Below are 6,528 nucleotides of genomic sequence, written 5' to 3' on the forward strand. Positions count from 1 at the left end.
CCACTTTAGCACATGCCTCCGAGCATGTCGTTGGCGAAAGAGATCCTTTTATTCTTGATCGTGATTCTAGAACTTTTCCCATGACCCAATCAGTATATATGGCGACATGACTTAAACTTTGATGCATACATACCTCACCTTGATTATGCTTTTATCATCGCAGCTTTATTTGATAGTTCTCCTCGATTGGTGTAGCCTTTCTTGCTTCATCTGCTCTCGCCTGTATAACATCCTCTCTTGAATCCCATAAATGGGACCCCCAATGAGACCTATACCCCCTTTGAAAGAAGACTTTAAGTAAAGAGGTTGACTTAGTCCTAGGAGGATCTTCCTTCTTTTGCTTCTTGTTGTCTTCTTTCACTTCTTGAGTTACATGAGCTTCTTCCCTTTTTCTCTTGTTGTTGTTGTCCTTCTTAAGTTTAGGAAAATCCCTTTTGTAGCTTCCATACTCTTGGCATCCAAACCGTTCGACTTTGGACATGTAGTGGCCCCAAACAATTTGTTACTTTCCTTGCAAAAAGACACTGAGGTATACTCAGAAGGGGACATATACTTACATGATAGAGTTTGAGATGTAGTGAACTTGCTTTCTTCTTGAAGACTTGATGGCTTGCCTTCCTTAGATCTTGATGTTGTTCAAGTTGCTTTCTTCAAATGGACTTGCTTGATGACTTGACTCGTAGTGCCTTTCATTCTTCAAGATGGTGTAGCTTGATGTAGGTCCCTCTTTGATTTGTTCTTCTTGTAGGTGCCTTTATACAAGGCGTTTCTTCTTGCTTTGTAGTCTTCCACGAGGAATGATAGATTGTAGACCTTCTTGTCCTTGATGTGATTGAGACTTCTTGGCTTGACGCTTCAACCTTGCGGATGTTCTTGAGATTCCCTTTCCTTGATGTGTCACCTTAGCTCCGATACCGCGTTGAAGAATCTGGGGCAATGGGGTATAGCGGGATTCTTCTAGACTTGATAACAATTTGTGAAGCTCTTTTGCAATTTATCGTGTTATCTTAATCTTCTTCTCTTCTTATTAATGCATGTGTGTTTAGTTTCATCAAACTGGTGCCAAAAACATAAGAACAAGAACACAAGATGTTGGCTCTCTGCTAGGGAAAAACCTCTCTCTCTCTCTCTCTCAGAGAGGAAAACACTTTCGTAAATTTCCCTCATTGAAGCTTCTTATTGGTCATTGCGAAGCCCTAGAAACTTGAAAATAATATCCCCCAAGCACAAGTCGAGTCCTTCCTCCTCTCTGCACTTTGTTTCTTCGGCGCTTCGTTCCCCGGCACTCTGTCCTTCTTTCAACTTTTGATAGTCCATGGTGGACTAGCTCTATAAGAGACTCCAACCTTTGATCCTTAGCGAGGTCCTTTACCAATGAAGAAACCTTCATTCTCTTGACCAACCGGGCCTTTTTCTTGATGTGAGGTTGCAGGCTCGATGTACACAAGGTTTACTGCACCTGGGGCGATTTCCATCGCGACGAGACATGGAAACCCCAAATTTCCCACACTTGGGATGCTTTCGACAAGGCGGGACATGGAATCCCCGGGTACCCCGCAATTTGGCGACCTTTGTCGAGGAGGGACCGGGAGACCCCATGTCACGCTCCTATCCTAGTGGTAGTATTTCAACCACGCATAAGCGGGTGCGGCACCGCCGTACTTTTCCCATTTACCAATACTTGAGTACACGGTCTGCGCCTACTTCAACACTCGATCAATTTTCCAGTAAGTGTTCTTAACAATGCAACGAAAATAACTTACCATAAATTTATCTTCTTCAATTATTCTTTCAACTTGTCGTGTCGTGTGGTCGTGCTGCACTGGCCCGCGGCCTGCATGACACAACTCCACACTTGAACTGCGAACCTGTCTGCCCGAATTTCCCTTCCGCGGCGCCCAAACTCTGCCCGTCGATGCGGTCCATAGTGAGGGCGCATGGCCCGCATGCAGTGCGGCCTGCCTGCCCGGACGGTAACCCGCCCCGCTCTGCATGTCCGCGCTACCAAGCCCGACCCGCCCTCTGTAATCCGCCCGCTGGTGCGGCCCTCTTACCCACGTCCTTCTCTTCCTTCCATTTTCACCCAACTCCTTCCTTCGCACTTGTTCTGCGATGTGGAAGTCTGAGTTCAATTTCCCTTCATTGAACGCCATCCTCCTTACTTATACGCATCCTTTCGCCCAAGGGCTGTGTCTCTCGAGGATAACAAGGGTCGGCTCCATCAACATGCATGCCCGGCTGACCTGCCACATAACCTCGACACGCCCCATTCCAACAAACCGCCGCGTCCCTTCATGTGCACCGTCGCACCCATGGGTCGGCCCCAACACCTCGTCGATTACACCCGTCGCCGCACGTCGCACACCTGCCCGCATCCTGACTTGTCCACACATGGTCACCTCTTTCATTCGGGCACGCAACAAGGGTCGCCCGCGCGCCTTCCATCAGTGGCTCGCCCATCGTGCAGGTATCAAGGGGCGTGCGCCATCCCCAACATGGCGCGAGCGACATGGGAACCCCGCGTGTCACTGATCCGGATTTAAACAGGAACGCAATAGATTACAGAGATAACCATAAATACAGAGATGCGATAACCATAAATGCAGAGATGCAGCGGAAATAGGACTTCATTTCATTAATGGAAAATACTGAAATATGCTTACAACTGGAAATAGAAATAAACCAGCTAGGGCGATGGTAGCTTATCTCTGAGAAGAGATGTGTCGGCTACATGCCTCTGAACAGTTCTAAACTGTATTACAATGAGGCTTGAAGGCCTATTTATTGTTGAGAAACAATGGAAAACCCTTCACATCCCGAAACCTAACCCTAGAAGATGAAACGCCAAATTGTGGGCCCCGTTTGGGTAAATTGGTACATCAATTTCCCGGGGTCGTAACTTTGGCATACGATCTCCGTTTGACGCGTACGATAGCTCATTAGAAAGATCTATCCGAGTACTACCACTTTGGGAGGCAGCATTGGTGGACCCATGTTGCCCCAGATTCCCAAAAAAACGTCGTTTAGGGCCTCAAAATGGCTCCGGAAGTTCAGGACCCGAAAAACTGCTAAAAATAGTAAACTGTGCTACAATTTAGGAAACTGAAAAGACTGAAAGAGATAGTTGTGGGGGTCCAAATGGGTTGGTGGGTGGCCACCAACATCCACCTGGATCATTCCTCCCCCCTTAGGAAGCAATGGTCCCCATTGCGTTGAGTTCCTCCTTGAGATGAGGAAGCTTCTGCTGAGTTGGTTCTCTGGTGAGCTGTTCTGCAATCTCTGATGTGTCCAGAAATGGTGGAAAGCATGGTCGACGATGGTCCACATTGAATACACGGTGCAAGTGAAGGAATGGAGGAATGTTGTGCTTCAAAGCATTGTTGCCCATAAACTTGGTACTGCTGTGAGGACCATGTCGGAGTGGTCGGAGCTTCTGGTGGGCTCTTGTAAGGCGTTCTTTCTGCAGATGTAACCAAACTTTGTTGCCCACCTGAAACTTGTGTGGTACCCCTGTGGGTAAGGAGAAGTTGTTCTTGTGTTCTGTCATGACCGTATCCCTTTGCTGCTCCTGCTGCGTGGAGGAACCCTTCGCGGGGGCCATGGATGTAGCAATGATCTTCCCCATACAGATGAATTTCCTGGTCTGTGATATGAGCTTGCTGCCTTTCTTGGTAGTGATCAAGGATGTGGCAGTAGGTGGGGCTACCTCTGGTATCCTGTATAATGAATTATTCAAAGAAATAATGACCGCACGAGGCCTTGACTCATACACAGCATGTCGCCTCCACAAGTATGGCTGGCCTAATAGTACATCACAAACATCCAGAGGTGTAACATCACACAATACCTCGTCTGTGAAGGGTTTGATGCTGTAGGGAAGGCGACACTGCTGGTGAACTTTTAGATCTCGTCCTTCGTGAAGCCACCCGATACTGTACGGCTGTGGGTGTGGTGTAGTCGGTAGGCCCAACCGCTTCACGACCTCTGCTGAAACGAGGTTCTTTTGGCTGCCACTGTCGACAATGAATTGTAGCGGCGAACCCTTCACCCACATCTGTGAGTGGAAAAGACGATCCCCCTCCTCTGGATCTTCGGGCTCATTTTTCTTGATCTTGGCGGTGGCAACAGTGGCACTGGGATCCGCATCAATGATCTGCTTCCCTTTGCCATTCCCCTTGTCGGGTTCTGGCTCAGGATCGGAACATGCATCTGATTCGGAAGCCTTCAACTCAGCCACAAGGGACTGCTTGGTCCGACACTCACTTGTGTTATGAGTGGGGCTCTTGTGGAACTCACACCACTTCCCTGTGTCCTTCTTCAGCTTCATGGTGTTGTTCTTTTCTTGCGGCTTCGACGGGTTGTCTTGGGTCACCCCACCTTGGCTTTGTCCTTTAGGCTTCGGATTTGAAAATCCAAAGTCTCGCTTCTTCTGTTTGAACTTTTGCTCGATTTTGATAGCATATCGGTATGCTGTGCCAAGTGAGGAGATGTTCAAGAACACCATCTCTTCCTGGATGTACTTGTGCAGGCAGCCATGGTATTTGAGTACCAGATGCAGCTCAGAATCTTTGATACCCAACTGTGTGCCAAGGGTATGAAAAATGTTTGTGAACTCCGGCACATCTTGGTCTCGTCCCTGCCGCAGTGTGGTCCATTTGATGTATTTGTCCTCATAGCTTCCGACAGGGTAGTACTGCTCCTTGATGGCATCCCGGAAGTCATTCCAAGTGGGTGCAGCTGAAAATAGTGAGCCTGTACTTTCATCCTTCTGCTCGCAGTAGGTTTCCCACCAGTCCTTGACGTGGGGGGCTGCTTTGAGAAGAGAAAAAACAATCTTTTCCCGACTTGAAAATTCGTGAACAGAAAAATACCCATCTAGCAGATTTAACCATTTATCTACGGCATCTGCGTCTATTTGACCCTCGAAGATGGGGATTTCAAAATTAACTTGTACCTTAAACGGTGTGGCATTTCCAGAGTCGTTGTTGGAAGCCGATGCGTCGCCTCTGGGTAGCCGCTGAAGGATCTGCGCAAAGCTATCCATCATCGCGTTCCTTTGCCGCTCGAGCGCTTCTTCGAGCAAGATTTTGATAGGATCTCCTGCCCCCTCGTCTTTCTTCTCATCCGCCATGGGATGCCGTCAGAATTTACGAGGCTGGTCTTGCAAAGGTTCGACCAGTTCAAGCCCTAACTCCTTATATCCCGCCCTCGTTGGGGACATGCAAAGAAAAACAGAGAAAAAGCAGACCGCTCTGATACCACTGATCCGGATTTAAACAGGAACGCAATAGATTACAGACATAACCATAAATACAAAGATGCGATAACCATAAATGCAAAGATGCAGCGGAAATAGGACTTCATTTCATTAATGGAAAATACTGAAATATGCTTACAACTGGAAATAGAAATAAACCAGCTAGGGCGATGTTAGCTTATCTCTGAGAAGAGATGTGTCGGCTACATGCCTCTGAATTGTTCTAAACTGTATTACAATGAGGCTCGAAGGCCTATTTATTGTTGAGAAACAATGGAAAACCCTTCATATCCCGAAACCTAACCCTAGAAGATGAAACGCCAAATTGTGGGCCCCGTTTGGGTAAATTGGTACATCAATTTCCCGGGGTCGTAACTTTGGCATACGATCTCCGTTTGATGCGTACGATAGCTCATTAGAAAGATCTATCCGAGTACTACCACTTTGGGAGGCAACATCGATCCATGGCCCCATGTTGCCCCAGATTCCCAAAAAAACGTCGTTTAGGGCCTCAAAACGGCTCCGGAAGTTCAGGACCCGAAAAACTGCTAAAAATAGTAAACTGTGCTACAATTTAGGAAACTGAAAAGACTGAAAGAGACAGTTGTGGGGGTCCAAATGGGTTGGTGGGTGGCCACCAACATCCACCTGGATCAGTCACGCCCCCAGGCCTACAGTACTCTTTCAGCCGTACTTGGCGAGGTGCGGTGCTACCAAACACTTTCTTTTCACCAACACTTATGTTCATGGACTACGCCTAACCATTAGTATACTTAGTTTGTTTTTCCCAACCAAGTATTATTATGTTTCCTTTATGCCAATGAACACCCATAGGCATAGGCAATTATCATTAGCAATTATACATGAAGAACACAATTGCATAGTATAAAGGGAGGGGCAACTCCCTGAACAATGAGTCTGCCCGAATACAATATATTATTCAACTCTACAATGTTTACGGGGCTTTACAAGTATACTTGGGAAACACCAAGTTTCATACTTAGCCAATTTTACAAATAGGAAACACCTCTGTGTGCCAACCGAGTTCCTTGCCCGAGCTGGGCGGGCGCGCCCTCACACGAGCTGCCAACCGTACTTGTCGACCGAACCTCGTTTACCGCTGCACGACGGGCGGGTGACCTCACCCGAGTCACCCAGCATTTCCTGTTGCACGACGGGCAGGCGACTTACCCGAGTCACCCGAGACACCTCCGCTTTTCTTCTTTGACGACGGGCAGCGGTTTCGAAACACCCCAAGTTCCCGAGACTTG

This window comes from Pinus tabuliformis, chromosome Q (genome assembly GCF_031772625.1).
Source record: "Pinus tabuliformis cultivar Carrire ecotype Pingquan chromosome Q, CPIR1, whole genome shotgun sequence".
Classification (NCBI taxonomy): Eukaryota; Viridiplantae; Streptophyta; class Pinopsida; order Pinales; family Pinaceae; genus Pinus; species Pinus tabuliformis.